This window comes from Phyllostomus hastatus, unplaced genomic scaffold, assembly GCF_019186645.2.
Source record: "Phyllostomus hastatus isolate PE091 unplaced genomic scaffold, TTU_PhHast_1.1 phas_scaffold_39, whole genome shotgun sequence".
Classification (NCBI taxonomy): Eukaryota; Metazoa; Chordata; class Mammalia; order Chiroptera; family Phyllostomidae; genus Phyllostomus; species Phyllostomus hastatus.
In genome coordinates, this window is record NW_025334028.1 from 35,127,801 (window position 1) to 35,145,082 (window position 17,282).

Below are 17,282 nucleotides of genomic sequence, written 5' to 3' on the forward strand. Positions count from 1 at the left end.
CCTTCCCTATTCACCCGATCTCACTCCCAGCGACTTGTTTGTTTGTTTATTTCTCTGGATGAAAAAAGTCCTCAAAGGGAAATGTTTCACCCATGTGGAAGAGGTGAAACAAAAATGGCAGAAGCACTAAAAAGCATCAAAATTGAAGAGTTCAAAAACATTTTTGAGTATTAGAAAAAAACATTTTGATCGGCATACTGCAGCAAATAGATAGTACTTTGAAGGTCACTGAAGTTTAAACATGTAAGAATAATTACACAATTTTTTTATAAATAAATAAAATTCCTGGTTTTTGGGTCCCCTTATGTGTATATACATATATATGTATATGTGCCTATCTATGTATATAGATATATATGAATATACATGCATGTAAACACACATATATAATGTTATGTATATATGGAGATGGTAATGGCTTATTTTACACACACATACACACATATATGATATTATATATAGTTATATATAATCCTTTGTAAGGGGTTTAAAATTATAGCTTGGGAAGTAATTTATACATGTATTTACAAGGCTGCATCATATTTTATTCAGTCTATGGTATTTTATAGAGCTTAACGATTTCTATTGTGTTATACTATCACAAAAATATAACTAAATCATTACCACCATTAATATTTACTTTCCCTCTGTTAACAAACCATAGATTGCCTTGTAACAGCCAGAAAATACAGCTATTAGATGAGAGGCTACACAGAAGTTCTTAGGTGAATTCAGAGGGAGACGAAATTCATCATCTTAAAGTCTGTGTGAACAAGCTGTGGATGTGGCTAGAAAGGTGAATGAGGAGAAGCAGGAAGCCCTGAATGGGGAGGACTCAGCCTAGAGGCCATTGGGATTTCCACCTCACAGACAGCATTAGTACAGAGATTTTTCTTCAAGGATTTGTAAGTAAATCCAAGCTGTGATGCCAAAATGGAAATATAAACATGGCATATATGTATTTTTCTTTTCAAGGTAAATCTACTAACCCAAAACCTAAAGTGAGTAAAAGTCTTGAAAAAGTACATTTAAAAAGGGAAAATATTGAGAGAGAGACGGACAGGTAGCTGTGGTGGAGAGAATGACAAGAGGGAGAGGTGGCGAGGGTGGAGAAGGAAGGGAAGTCAGAGAAGAGCAGTCAGGGGTCGAAGGGTAGAGGAAGAAGAGGAAAGGTGAAGGACAAGTCAAAAGAGAGCTTTCTACCTTTATGTTAAATTTACTCTTAGGGCTAAACACAACTGAGTCTGGTGCATGTTTACTTCAACCCAAAAGCAATACTTACATGTTTTATTACTTTTTAATATGTTTTCTACACTGCCTGGAAAGTCAGTGGTCAAAATCTGCATCTGATGCAACTTCAGCAAAAATTAAAAATCCAAACCTGGACACAGTACTTAATTTTATTCCATCCTGCCCTCGCTGTGCTGAAGACTTTGAGTAAGTTCCTGCAATCATTTAAGCTCAAGATTCTCCTCCCATACTGTTTTGTGAGTTCTAAGTGAAATATGTTAAAGGAACCTAATCAAATGTTTCAAACCCAGTAACTATAAAATAATAATAATTATAATTATTATATTATAATTTATTATTATTGTCATAATCTAGAATATAGAGCCTGGCACAGACATATGGTAAGCATTCAATACATTGTCATTATTAACATTATTAGAAAAACATAAATATATTTTGTTAATGTAAAACTCAGTCTTAGTTTTAATTCAATATTTAACATCACACACAACAATGAAAATAACAGACTTTTTGTTAAAATTAGAGATAGGACAAAGTATATAATATATAAGTAACTATGTTTCAGTCAAAATTCCAAATGGCTTTTGTTTTGAAACTTGACAATATAATTACACATTTCTTCAGCAGTAAAAGACATAATAATCCAAGAAATATAGAAGAAAGATAATGAGAGAGGAATTTCACTGCCAGATATTTTGTAAGCTATAATAAGTTTTAAAGTACTATTAATTCAAGAACAGTCATATCAATGAAGGGGAACTGAAATCCTAAAAATAGACCCATTTAAAGGGATGCTTGCTATATGATGAGTGAAATTTCCAATAATTTAGTAGTGTGCTTGATGAATGGCACTATGATAATTGCTTCACACATGGAAAAACTCAACTATGTGATTTTTCATGCAATATGCTAGCATAGATTATAGATGACTCAATATTTAAATATAAAAAGGAACCATGAAAACATTCTAATGGTATATTTAAATAGTTATAATATTTTTGAATAAAGTAAAAATTTTCAAATGTCAAAATTCTTAAAAGAAAGACAGAATTAATACATAAAAATATTTTTGCATATAAAAATCACATAGAATACAATTTTTTTAAATAAAGGGAATGTTTAGAATTCTATTAAAAATTACTTTATGTCATTTTATATATAAGGCCTTACAATTACAAATTAACAATAGCTACTGTAATCATAGCAAGGAAACATTGAAAAATTAGAGGCATATTTATATACATATAAAGAAAATGTTTAGCATAACCAACTAATGTCTACTGAATTTTGTCTAAGGGAGAATTATTAAACTCTCCAATTATGATGGTGCTTCTGTGATTACTTCTTTCCCTTCTATCCAATTTTGCATCATATTTTCAAAGCTGTGTTTTGTGTTCGCACACAATTAAGAATGTTATGTGTACTCAATGAACTGACATTTTTATAATTTAGATGTACTCTATGTCATCTATGGTAATTTTCTTGTTTTGAAATCTACTTTGTTTGAAATTAAGATAACACATCTAATTGTATTTAGACTGCTTAATACTGTCCTAAAATCTCAGATATTCAGTTCATCTTGTTTTTTCCTTCTTCCCTTCCTCCCTCCCTCCCTCCCCCTCTCTATCCCTCCCTTCCTTCCCTCCTCTCTTTCTTCCTGTGCATCAGTTTAGATAATTTCTAGTGGCTATTCTCTGATTTATTCACATATTAAATTCCACACCCAGGCTATCACTAGGTCATTTCCATCTTATTGTGGAGGAGTTGTTGAGCAGTGTGCATCTGATGGTGTAAACTTTGTTTTCTTTTATTTATGTATTTATTGTTGTTCAGTTATAGTTCTCCTGCCTTTTACCCCATTGCTTACTCCACCCCATCCTTACAACTCCCACAGTTCTGCCCCATTGTTCATGCCCATGAGTCCTCTATTCATGTTCCTTTGCTTGCCCTTCCCCTTCTTTCCCCAGTTATCCTCCTCCCCCTCCCATCTGGTCACTGTCAGCCTGTTCTTTATTTCCAAGTCCCTGGTTCAATTTTGCTCATTTATTTGTTTTGTTGATTAGGTTCCACTTATAGGTGAGATCATATGGTATTTGTCTTTCACTGCCTGGCTTATTTCACTTAGCATAATGTTCTCCAGTTCCACCCATGCTATCACAAAGGGTAGGGGCTCCTTTCCTTCTACTGAGTAGAATTTCATTGTGTAAATGTACCACAGTTTTTGATCCATTCATTTACTGATGGGCACTTAGGTTTCTTCCAGCACTTGGCTATTGTAAATTATGCACATTGGGGTACATAATTTTTTTGAATTAGTGTTTCAGGATTGTTAGGATAAAGTCCCAGCATTATGTTATCACTGGATTCAAAGGCTATTCCATCTTTAATTTTGGGGGGAAATTCCACACTGCCACAGTGGCTGCACTTGTCTGCATTCCCATCAACAGTGTGCTGGGGTTCCCTTTTCTCCACAACCTTGCCAGCACTTGCTGTTTGTTGATTTATTAATGATGGCCATTCTGACTGGTGTGAATTGATACCTCATTGTGGTTTTAATATGCATCTCTCTAATGGCTAGTAATGTTGAGCATTTCTTCATGTATCTATGGGCCTTCCATATGTCCTCCTTGGAGAAGAGTTTGTTCAGATCCTTTACCCATATTTTAATTGGACTGCTTGTCTTCCTGGTGCAGAGTTATTTGAGTTCTTCATATATTTTGAAGATCAAACCCTTGTCTGAGGTATCATTGGCAAATATATTTTTCCATATGGTTGGTTCCCTTTCCATTTTTCTGTCTTTTCTTTAGCTGTGCAGAAGCTTTTAGTTTGATGAAGTCCTGTTTGTTTATTGTTTCCTTTATATCCCTTACCCTAGTAGATATATCAGTGAAATATTGCTACATGGGAAATTTTCCTGCCTATATATTCCTCTAGGACTTTTATGGTGTCATGACTTATATTTAAGTCTTTTATCCATTTGTGTTTATTTTTGTGTATGCTGTAAGTTGGTGGTCAAGTTTTATTTTTTGTATGTAGCTGTCTAGATTTCCCAACACCATTTGTTGAAGAGGCTAGTTTTACTTTATTTTGTGTTCCTTCCCCTTGTCAAATATTAACTGACTATATTGACATGGGTTTATTTCTGGGCTCTCTATTCTGTTCCACTGATCTATGAATTTTTATGTCAGTACCAGACTGTTTTGATTACAGTGGCCTTGTAATATAGTTTGATATCAGGTATTGTGATCCCTCCTACTTTGTTCTTCTTTCTCAAAATTGCTGCAGCTATTCAGGGTCATTCATGGTTCTACATAAATTTTTGAAGTGTTTGTTCTATATCTGTGAAATATGTCATTGGTATTTTGATAGGATTGCATTGAATCTATAGATTGCTTTGGGTAGTGTGGACATTTTCATAATGTTAACTGTTCCAATCCATGAACACAGTCTATGCTTTCATTTGTTTGTCTTTCTTAATTTCTTTCTTCAATGTTGTGTAGTTTCCTGAGTACAGGCTTTTTATCTCCTTGGTTAAGTTTATTCTTATGTATTTTATTTTTTAATTTTTCTTTTCAACTTTATATTTAATAGCTATTAAAAACTCTAAATTTCTTTTTTCCATTCAGCACTGTAAAAATGCTGTAGTGCTATATTAGAGCGAAAGACATGAGCACAAATACATGTTTATTTAAATATATGTGAATAGATAAGTACAAAAATAAATATCAATATGGGCATGTATATTGGTCAGTGTTCAAATACATTTCTATTGCTGCCCAAAGGGTATCTTGTAACCATTACCCTAATGAACAAACACAGCAACCAAATCTTTGTTCTTAAATAATCACATTTCATTAGGAACCAGCACCACTTGGAAAAATTGTTGATTCTAGAGCTGAAGTAGAGAAAATGCAAGATAAGCCTGGAAACACTTGTAGTGGCAAAAAGTGCTCAAAAAGCAGAGGTTGGGGGTGACATAGGGTGTGTGTGGATAACCTGAAAGCATCTTTGGCAGCCAAAGCTGTTACAATATAAGCAAATAATAATAATAATAATAATAATAATAATAATAATAATTTTAGACTAAATATCCTTTAGTGTGTGCTGATATAAATAAATCATTGAATATATAAATGAATAATAAAGAGAGACAAATTCCTCCTTGCTGAAGAATGACAGATAAAATATATAGATTCTTCCTCCTTCATTAGATAGCTTAATTTCCCTCACCTTCCAAAGAACAGAGTATGAAAAAAGTAGTAACTTCACAGTGGAGAAATCTAGCAGACACTACTTTAACAAAGTGATCAATGTTAAAAATATCAGTAATAACATATTAATTATATAAAATCAATATGATACATATCAATATGGTATCTGTTGATTTATCACCAACATCTAAGGCAGTTTTAGCCATTAAACAATGGACATGGTTGTGTTCTAATAAAACTTTATATTCTAAACCTACTTGCATGTCTTTGCTTATGTCATCTTTTTTCCAACAGTACCCTTTTTCCTTTGATTAAATTGTACTTACTTCTACTGCAGACATTAAATAATACTCCTAGACCAAGTTTAGAGGTTGCTCATCATAGCTTTTCTTAAGCTGCTAATACAATCAATTTCTGTTTGCTCTCCCAATCATTTTAAATTGTTTCCTTTCCTCCTAATAGAAGATTTTCTTATAGGATACATGGAAAATATATGTCAGAGATTTCGTCTGAAAGCATAAATTTTACTCCAACTACATGCAACGTGAGAACCTGAACATATGCATTCTTGTCTTCTCATTTTAGAGTCTGTGGAAAAAAATTGCCTCTTGCAGAAACAATGCATGAAAACCAAGACAAAATAAAAACAGCTCGTTGAAAACCTGATACTCATCCTTCAAGGTTATTAGAAGTCAAAATACCTCACTTATTTGCAAAACCTAAGGTAAAGAACATATTTCATGTAGTTGAAAAGTCAGTGGGATGCAAAGGAAAGTTAATAGAGCAAATGTGTACTTAGATTTGAAAAACTATAATGGAAAGAAAACTTACTTAATCCAAGATTTATCAACATAGAAATGTAGTGCATTTGAACAGAGACCCTGCATAGATCATTACAATCAATTAGGTAGCAATTATTTAGTAACAAAGAGAGTGGAGAACATTGTGGCCAGCATTTCAAAATTATCAAACTTTCAAAACATGAGCATGCTGGTGTTGAATATAATATTTATACAGGGGGCATTGAAGAGAAGATCAAATTGCCTTTTTATGAAAGGAATTGGATAAAGAACAGGAATTACATAAACCCAAAGTGTAATTTTCTCATGAACAGAATTGATGGGATATTCTCAGGTCAAGGCTAATGTGTGTCATTATACAGCAGAGGCAGGAATCTGACACTTCTTTGGCCCTGCTATAAAATGTAAAGTGGCATGCTTTTATTTTCCACTGGGACAGCTGTTACAATTCTCAGATGAGAAGTGGCCCCAGCTGGCGTGGTTTAAATGGAAATACATGTGGATAATAACCATGGATTATAGAGCTGTGCTAGCTAACCAGGAATCAAATTAGGGGTAAGTAAAAGCTTTGTTTATACTTATACTTTTAAACCTTTACAGACACTTGATTATATACCATTAGCATGGATCTTTATGAATTACCAGGACCCCAGGAGCTAAAATAGCATATTTAGCTTCAAGACATTCCCTGGTGTTTTGTGTGTGTGTGTGCCCACAGGTGCACTAGCATGTATATACACATCTATGTTCTTGTAAGTGCAATAATAGGATAGAATACTTACTCATTTGTTCAGATTTCATCAGTCTAAAACAAACCTTACCTAGGACTTAAAGCAATGCCTTTTTAATCTCCTCTGATCTACTTCCATTCAGGAAGGAATCCAGCATTTTGAGTGTGAGTCGGATACCCAAGCTGAAGCAGCAGACCAAGACTCTTATCAACAACTGTGGACCTGAAAATGGTTAATTTCTTTGGGGATTGCTGGGGAATATCACTTGTCCCATTGCACTCCCTGCCCAAGGAACCATCCTGCCATCTCCAGCTCATAGGATTTGGCAAGTCTTGTTTATGAATCCAACAGGAGTTCAGAACTGCTATTAGGGAAACTGGTGATTGAAAGGGCACTGGAGGTGGAAGCAGTGAAAACCTTTATTAGATGCTGCCCTTACACGGGCTATGTCACTTAATTCCTGTGGTGTACCAATGAGCTAGGCACTGCTGCCATTTTACTGATAGGGAACCTGGTAGAGAGTTTAATTTATCAGGGTCACACATGCCAACTCCTTGAATGCAGAAGAGTCCAATTTCAAGAACATGTTTTTCTTTTTTTAAGATTTTATTTATTTATTTTTAGAGATAAGGGAAGGGAAAGAGAAAGAAATAGAGAGAAACATCAATGTGTGATTGCCTCTCAAGTACCCCCCACCAGGGACCCCGGCCACAACCCAGGCGTGTGCCCTGACAGGGAAACGAACCAGTGATCCTTTGGTTCGCAGGCCAGCACTCACTCCATTGAGCCACACCAGCCAGAGCAAGACCATATTTTTCATTCCACACACCATTGATTGTTTATAGTTGAATAAATGTAAGTTTTTCAAGTTTTCCCTGAGTATTAGAAGTGAACAACGCTTGAGTATTTTAAGAAACATTTTTAGTGGTTTTGCAACTAATGTAATTTTCCAACTGACAGAAATAAACAATACTGAGATATTTCCCCATGGGCAAGACTCACATCAGTGACTATTACACTTGGTTGGGAAGTGTGTTCATCGCACAATTATGCTAAAAGCCGAGTCATCGGCCTTGTCATAAATGAGAAAGTGGAGCTCCAAGCACTCTGCCTTCCGCTGCCATCTGACAGATTTGAATGCCCCTATGTGGCCCGTTCAGCAAGGAACAGCTTTCAGGCATGCACCACTGGGCAGCTCTATGGGACATCAAAAGTTTTCATTTATGGGCAGAAGTCTCCGAAGTTCAAATGTTCAGGCATTTTTGCAAATCATGGAAATAGCTCTTAACTGTGGAGTGTTAATAAATATTTCCAAAATGTGAACTTCCTTCCTCTGTTTTGGAAAGTGTGATGTATAATACAGCCATGTTCCAACGTTTGTAAGAGTCTTAGAGTCATAGAGCTGGCGGAAGAGGTTGAGGCCAGTTAGTGTACCCTGACTCCCAGGACAGAATGACATTCTCCTCCAGACTCCTTGTTATTTTCTGAAGAAGACTCCATTGTCAATTCTTTCTTTTATTGTCTACATTGTTTTACCAGGCACGCCTATTCTGTCCTGTATTCTTCCATACACACCACATTAGATAAAGAACACCATTTGAAAACCCCAAGATTCTTGTTCTCTCCTATACTGTCTTTCAGATGAAGTATCCTGAGTTTCTTCCATTTTCCCACATGGAATTTTGTTTCAAACCCTGATAATTCAGATCCTTGGTCTTTGCACCTTCTCTGGATTCACTTGTGGGTATTTTTCTCACTGCAAAACCACAAAACACAGGTCCAAATGCGTTCCCCATGGAACCAAGACCTCAGTAGCCACAGCCTGGAAACAACTTTGATCTGAGCATAAAAGACCAGCTATAGTAAATGAGCAAGAGAACAACTTTTTTTTGCCTGTCACTTCCTCTGCAGCCTCACATTGCACTGTTTCATACCATTTAAAATTTTTTTCTTATAAATTCTTATGTCAAAATAATTATTTTTTATAAACATCAAATTTTGATATTAAATGCAGCAATTTTAAATACTCTATTGAATTTAACACTTAAAAATATGAATCACTGCCTCAACTAATAAAAGTAATTTGGAAATATATTTCTCTTTCCAGTACATATCTCACCCAATATAGCTAGAAAAGAAAGATGATAGGTTCTGATGGCAGGCAACCAAAGTTCTCTCTTGAAAGTTTGGGTTATTTTACACCCCCTCACTTTTTTTTTCTTCTTGTTGAGACAACTACACATCCTTTACTGTATTAAATTTAGCTATATTATGACAGCCCATTTAAGGGGTGAAAATATATTTAGACATAGCAATTCACCAATTTCAGCCCCAGGAGCTCTTCTGTGACACAGCTATTCCTGTCTCTGTCCCATATTAACCTGGCTCCCATGTATTCTACACACTCTGTGAGGTTTCCTATGGACACACGTATGATGCATCTCTAAACACTGGTTTATAAAGTCACTTATTAATTCTTGGCCACAGAGTTACCTCTTCACCCTTAGTACTCACTTCCCCAGACTAGCATGTGTCTCACCACGGCTCTTGAGTATTTCAATGGCAATAAAATAAACCAACGGCCTTTCTTTGGGGCTCTTGCTACTCTCTCTGTGAAGGAAAGATGGTGGTGAGCAGAGTTACTGAGGAAAATCAGCCTCATCAAGCAACCGTGCAGTAGGTAGAAAACCAGACTTGTTAGGAGACAGAATTTCAGCCAGAATACACTGGAACTGAGGCTCATTTCTGCTACTCCATCTTTCACATTGTATCCTTCACTTTCAAAACATGTTTTTATTGTTTTAGAAAACAGGTACCTACACTGCTGTTCCCTGTTGCGAGTCCTTCCCATCATCAAAACAGTCTTGTCCAGTTACCCACTACATAACAGCTCACTCTCTAAAAAACGGATGGTGAAATCTGACAGACATCACATTCCATTAAACAGTTGCCTTCCACACTTTGATGAATTTTTGTCATTGAAGCTGAGTAAGGAGAAAAGTATTTTAGACAGCAACACTTTGTAAGTAGGATGTTTTAAAATTATTTTGACAGTTTCTAAACTTTTTTATGTGCTTTGTCCTCCTAGTAGTAGATAATTTAAGTAAGGTAATTGAATGTGGAAAATGAAAACACTAAATTTGAAAAGTTCACCACGTAAACCATGAGCGGAGTTTTTACCACAGAGTCTTAGCACATCTGGGTTGAGACGAGCCAAAGGGGAAGAGGTCAGGTTGCCCTGGCTGCATATTTAGTTGGAAAGGTTGTGCTTCAGCAGAAATCACAAAATAGATCCTTGCTCACACTGGTTTTGCTGCCCATATTTTATTTGTATTTTGTGAAATAAACACTGATTTAGGTAAAGTATAGAATAAGAGGCATTGAATAACTCTATGCCTATAAGAGATTATATTTAAGTAGACATGTAGCTCTAAGTAGATAAGTGGTGCTTGTTCATTGTCTCATAAGCAGGGTGTGGTGGGTTGAATTGTGTCACTCACAAATGATGTGTATAAGTCTAACCCCTCTGTACCTGTGGAAATGACATTATTTAGTGTTGCGCGTGGGTCACCGGCCAGCAGTGACCACGGAATGCTGTGGATGGCTCGACGATAAACACGTGAGAAATAACAACATGCACAGAGACAAACTAGTTTCTGTGGGGAAGTAGGGACGAAATGGCCACCCCCCCTAGTGGGGAGCGCGCCGATTTACAGTCCATACCTGCTTTTATTGGGCTCATGCTACACAATAACTCAGGTAAAGTACAATACTCATTAGGGGAAGTAAGGAACTATAGAAAACAAAGAACTCTGCCGGTCTATTGAGTTGGGGGTCAAAGAGCTGTAAGACTGAGGAACAAAATAACTTCCTCCTAAGACCCTTCTCATTCAACTGAGAGCATTCTAAACAAAGAAGGTTTCACAGTAATTTACATGTTCTTTCTTAGGCCTGATCACCCAGGGAATCCGCACTTCTCAGTACCGAGCTGCACCACCCTGTCATTGTTTCAGGCTTAGGTGGAGCGCGGGAACTAAGGCCACTGAGAGATAAGATTTTCTTCCGGACGCTGAGAACTCAGACTTTGTCAAAGCCGAGGAGTGAGGGTCCATCACCCCCTTTTGCTGCAGCCCCCCCCCCAAGTCCTTCTTTTGGGGGGCCTCCCAAAGTGATCGTGCCTGGCTTGGGTCGTTCCCCCGTGGGGAATCTTACCCGTCTTTGGCTAACCGACCAAGCTTTTTGGGGTTCAGCAGCAGAAGCAGCATTCCTGCCAGGGAGATAAGCTTTTGTCTCCTTGCTGGCTCACGGTTCCAAGGGCGTTCCCTTAGCCTTAGCTAGGCGGGGGTTTCAGCTTCTGATACCAGTCAGGGTGGTTCCCAACAATTTAGAAACAAGTTCTTTGCAGATATAGTCAGTCAAGTTAAGAGGGGGTCATACTGGTGTTGGATGGACCCTAATCCAACATTACTGATGTCCTTACAGGTGAAATTTGGAGACACTATTTCCTTAATTTATCAAAGCCTAAAAAGAGGAAAAGACTAAAGAACTCTTTGAAAATTAATGAGATGGAAACCACAAGATGACTAAATGTAAAATATGATTTTGGATCCTGAGCTAGGGAAAAAAAGTGACTTTGGTGAACCTAAAGTGGAAAGGGTAAGTTAGTGTAGTGCTTTATAGCAATGTGGGTTTCCTTAATTGGAGGTCTATATGTTGGTAATGTATGATTGGCTCTGTGTTTGTGAAATATGCATACTAATATTTCCACAGAATTAGGGAAATGTTAAAATTACATTGTTTTTTAATCCTCATTGAGGATATGTTTATTGATTTTAGAGAAAGAGAGAAACATTGATGTGAGAGGGAAACATTGATTGGTTGCCTCCTGTATGTGCCTTGACCAGGAATCGAACACAGAGCCTAGGTATGTGCCCTAAATGGAGATCAAATTTGCAGTCTTTTGGTGTTCAGTTTGATCCTCTGACCAACTGAAGCACCCAAATAGGGCTAAAAAAATCTATTCTATAATGTATCCTTATCTTCATGTTTATAGCTTGCTCACATATGATTCAGTAAGAGAATGCTGTTAATGGTGTGTGTGTGTGTGTGTGTGTGTATGACAGAGATGAAGATAGAGATATGAGAGGGGTGGTGATAGAATAAATACGGCAAAATATTATCAATAAGGAATGGGGGAATATGAATCAGGGGTTGTAGAAGTCTTTAATGTTTACTTAAAATTTATCTGGAAGTTTAAAATTATTTCAAAAGATAATGCCATAAAGAATAAAATTATTATTTCTCTATTTTAAAAAGATTTTTATCTATTTTCAGAGAGGAGGGAGGGAGAAGGAGAGGGAGAAAAGCATCAATGTGTGGTTGCCTCTCACGAGCCCCCTACCAGGGACCTGCCTGGCAACCCAGGCATGTGCCCTGACTACGAATCAAACCAGTGACCCTTTGATTCATAGGCCAGTGCTCAATCCACTGAGCCACACCAGCTGGGGCTAAATTATTTTTTTCAAAAGTGAATGGCAAATCAGGTGAAATTCTGGCACTAACAACTATTTCCACTGAGTAGAAATTTCCACTCTATCAATATCAGATGCTTTCATATAAGGCATATTTTTACACATATTTAGGAAAGAGGAACCATCAAAAGAGGAAATTAAGCCACCAAAAGCAAGTGAAAAATAAAACTACTAAATAAGCATCATTTTGTCACATAGACCTCCTTATGAGCTGTTATCACATTATGTTCATGGTTGGTTCATCTTTAATAAAGGGCTGATATTCCTCAGTAAGCCAATATTAATATTGAATTTCTGAGAATAAGGTTATTGTCAAGGTAAGGTTTACAGATTTCTACAGAATAGGCTAACAGCATGCAGGATAAAAGAAGTCCTGATGACTACATTATATATTGAGGAAATTAAATCCTAAAATAGAACACAACAATTTTAAACTTTCAAGACACAATTAAGAGCAGACATTGATGTTCTCCACTTATTTAAAAACACATTTGAACCCCTTATATCCTGTGGAGAAAGGCAAAACTCAGCCTCCAAACCTATTGGACTGATGATGTGCAACAGTCTTATAGGTCCAGCTAATGTGGAGTTATGCCTTCTTTCCAGGTCCTCCCTGTGACAGTCACAACCACAACCCAAACTGCAACTGGACTGGACATAATAGGCAAGCATAGGAAGACACTCAAAGGTTGGGAGAAGCAGATTGTCCAGGAACCTGAGGATGTGTGGGATGACATGGCAATGAGTCTCTTGTGAGCCCTCCAGGTTCCCTGATTGCCTCTTGTATTTCCCAGACATCCACCCCAAAACCATGCACAAACACAGGCAAAGAAGATCCACAAAGAATCTATTCTCTCTTTCCCAGAACAGAAATAGGTGAGCTAACAACAGAAAACTCTTTGGCCACACCTGCCAGACACCAACAGAAAAACTGAAATTTGAACCCCCTTCCCCCAAGGTTTCAGCAGAACCCAGTGGGAGCTGACTCTGCACCTCACGCCCTTATCCCACTAAAGTAGGTGGCAGTTCTCAGTGCCTCTGCCGAGATCGATTAGTGGGTTTGAGGGTCTCACCTGCCATCCCCATCTGGTGGACCCAGTCAACATTCTGGTTGGAGAAAAGCTGATCTGGATGACCATAAAGGTGTTTTCTGAAGCAGATAATACAGAGGTTACTGTGGCAAATGTCAAAAATAAATCTATTGTAGAGCTTATCTTCTTTAAGTAAAAGCAGTGTTTCTAACTCTTCAGCATCTGCCTTGTCACCTCTTTCTTCACTCTTGGTCACTTACCAACTCTTGTTGATTCTACCTGAGCAAGATTTCTCGAACCTGCCCAACCTCTACAACATTTTAGATGACTTATTAGAAGCAGAATTTCTCTCCCTGAGTTGCACTCTCACTCCCCACCTACTTCTGCCAGTTGCTTATTGTCATTATGTTTATCTTCTCAACCCAAGCATTCTCCAAAAAAAAGGTGCAGGTAGGTCATTGATACCTCAATATGTGTTTAAATTAACAGGCCATTTTTCTTGGATTTACTTGCATCGAAAGCCTTATTTTCTCTTGTTTACGTTCACTTACCTGGGAAGACATTGGAGTGATATTTTAGAATTAGAAGGGATCCTATTTTATATATTGATACTAAAGGCACATCACCAGGGAGGGGTCACCTTCTCCACCCATGATCTGCCTTTGGAGAGAGAATCTTCAACTGGGATACAGCAGGATGATGAAGGACACTGCCAGGATGACTGAAAACAGCCAGCCCCTATTGCCTCACCCCATCCTAGGAAATTGGGACTCAATTGTCACAGAAGCCCAGCTTACAATATCACATGCCCCATAGGAAAGACAGTGCAGTATTCTCCACAAGCAATAAGACACAGATATGGCTGGGGGAGAACAACACAAAAAGGAAGAAGGATTAAGAAATAGGTGCCATACTGTCCATATTTTCCTGTAGTATAATTTGATGTAAAACCTTTTTTCAAAATAGATATTGATTCTCTTTGGGAAAAATATTTTAAATCACCTGTTCTATTTGAACATATCTTGATGCAGAAGAAACAGCTCTGTTACCACATCTCAGGAAAAACTGCAAGGAGTGAACCCTGTGATCAAACACAGCACCTTGTCTATGCCCTGACCTGAGGGTTCATATCCCGCATTTCAGAGACACTTTTTCTACTTCCAGGCATGTGCCCCTTGTCTTCCTCACTACATTGCACTAATTGGACCCCTGGGACTATTGTAATTTTAAATTTAGAAAGCATACTCAAGGCAAAAATGTTGCTTACGTAGTTGAAAATGTCAAGAAAAGTATCCAGAATCCAGAATTTATAAATGAGGCAAAAATAAATAAGTAAATAAATACAGACCATATTTTCTTTCCCTGACACACTAGGCTGGAACATTGTTCTATAAGCCTGTCCCAAAGCCACCTGAATTTCTTGAGCACAGAAATTTTTTAATTAAATATTACATTTAATTACAAAATAAAAATTTAATTTAATTTAAAATTATTTTTAATTAACTTTAATTTTTTTAAGTAACAAGTTTGTTCTACTTATATTTAGTTAAGCTCCTGGCCATGTAAAGTTTTTTAATTATTTTTCAGAAAAGTAAAATGATTTTTTGATAGATGTGTGAATAATTTCTTTCCAGTAAAGAATATAATCCCACAGTTGTGGTTTCATTGTCTTGCAGTATGTGATGGCTTTCTGCCTCACTCAGCAATGGTCTTTCATCAATCTTAACTTGTTAACTGTATGCATATCAGTTTCTTGAGTTCTTCTTTGAAACAGCTTTTCATTCTGTTAATCAGCTTATCCATTCTACTTGTTACATACATCTTTGAAACATGTTCATTATAGATGGCTATGAAGATTACATTTTAAATATTTCTGAAATTTAGACATAGACAAACATAAGATGTAGAATGTGATAATTCTGTAATACATCTTACGCATTAATCTAGCTTGCACTGTTGGAAAAATCCAGTTCTTTGTATTAAATGCTTTATCTAATAATGACACAATAATTTGGGAACAGAGAGTTATGTGAATTTTAAACAAATTTAATGCACAGAGAAAGCAGATATAATATTAAATTTAAATGTTTATGTTAGAGACAAACTACCAAAGAAAGTGGCTCTGAATTTCCAAACATAGTTTATCCTCTAACTCAAACAATGCAGACCTTTGTGTACTGCATGATTTGTCTCAGACTTAGCTATAACCTTCTCTTTCACACTCTTATTATTTCCACATAAGAATCAATACATGCAAAAATAGAGGTTTGTTAAGCCAACTCAATTGTATTATGCCACCGAAAGATCAAGCAGTTCCAAGTGCTTCAATTTAAGCCTTCTATGCTGCACACAATGAAGGGAGATGAGGAGGCTACAAAAACCACATGGAGAGGAGGAAAGGACATAGTCTAGTCTGTTTTCATCCTGTAGTGTTATAGTTGTTTTTCTTTAAATCTGTCATTCAAAGTAATATCCCATTACCTGTTGGCAAGGTCTTTACACTACACCTCTAGTCACATCTCCCATAAAAATGACAAAGTTTTCAGTTCTAGAATATTCACATGAACTTTACAACACTAGACAGTTTTTCTAATATTAGCACCAAAAATAGAAAAAGAAAATATATAAAAGCCTGAAATATTAAACTTATTCTCTATGAGCTTATATCTTACATATTAGACAAACATCATCAAAACAGTCTCCGAATATTTTTCCCGTCCACATTTGTAGTTACTAATTTATTTTCTTCTGTATGTACCCATTTTTGTCCCCTATGCCCCAGTTCTAGCAGGCAGCATCCTAGGTCCTGCTTTTTAACAAGGGAATTTTGAGAAGTAGAATTTTCCTGAAAGGTGTCCTGATCTTTATTTCTGTATGCCCATCCCAGAAGGAAAAGAGAGATTGGAGGCTTTTAGAAAGCAAGTGAAGCTGGAAGTGTTTTCCTTAGATTGGGAAGAGACGTGTGAGTTGTGCAGGGGAGAAGTGATAGTGGGCAGCTTTCCACTGTCTGGTATCCGCACCACCCTTGCAAGGGTTCAGAGCTCCATCCCTGGTGAGACAGAGGAGTGGGAGGCTCCTCAGGTGGGAGGGGTGGAGGAGGCCAAAGACCTCACGCTTCCTCTACCACCAGTGCCCAGGTAACAATGAGGGTCCTGGCAACAGGACATGACCCAGGAGGATTACAAGGATGGTTGAAATTCAACAGTATGCACTTTTTAGGAGAACTGTGGCTTGACTAGAAGATTAAATTATAAAAATAGAAATATGATGTCTATATGCCACGTAGGAAAACTTGTTTTTGTTATTATTTATCTTTATAAGATGAGAATTTTCATGCTGTCATGGCAATGCTTAAGCAAGTCATCATGCTTAAACAGTCTCTTTGAGAAAGAAAGAAAAGTCTGATTAGTACCAGAGTCTGAAAACCTTTGACTGATGTCTCTCTCCAGGGTTGTTCCAGTCAGGTGGTGAAGATTTGTTCAACCATTTGTCTCACTTTAATGAAGATTTGAGGTAACCTAATGAACATCTCTATAAAAATAACCCAAGATACAAAAAAATCAAGACTTACATGAAAAGTTTCCATTTGGGACCAGTTGTGGTTGAGTATTATGGTTTCTTATGGGTGTCAGTTTGAATTTTTCCTTTGAGTCCTTAATATCCAAAGTAATAGAACATTTGTATGTCTCTGGCATCAAGTTTTTAATATGGTTGAGCCATGCTAGTG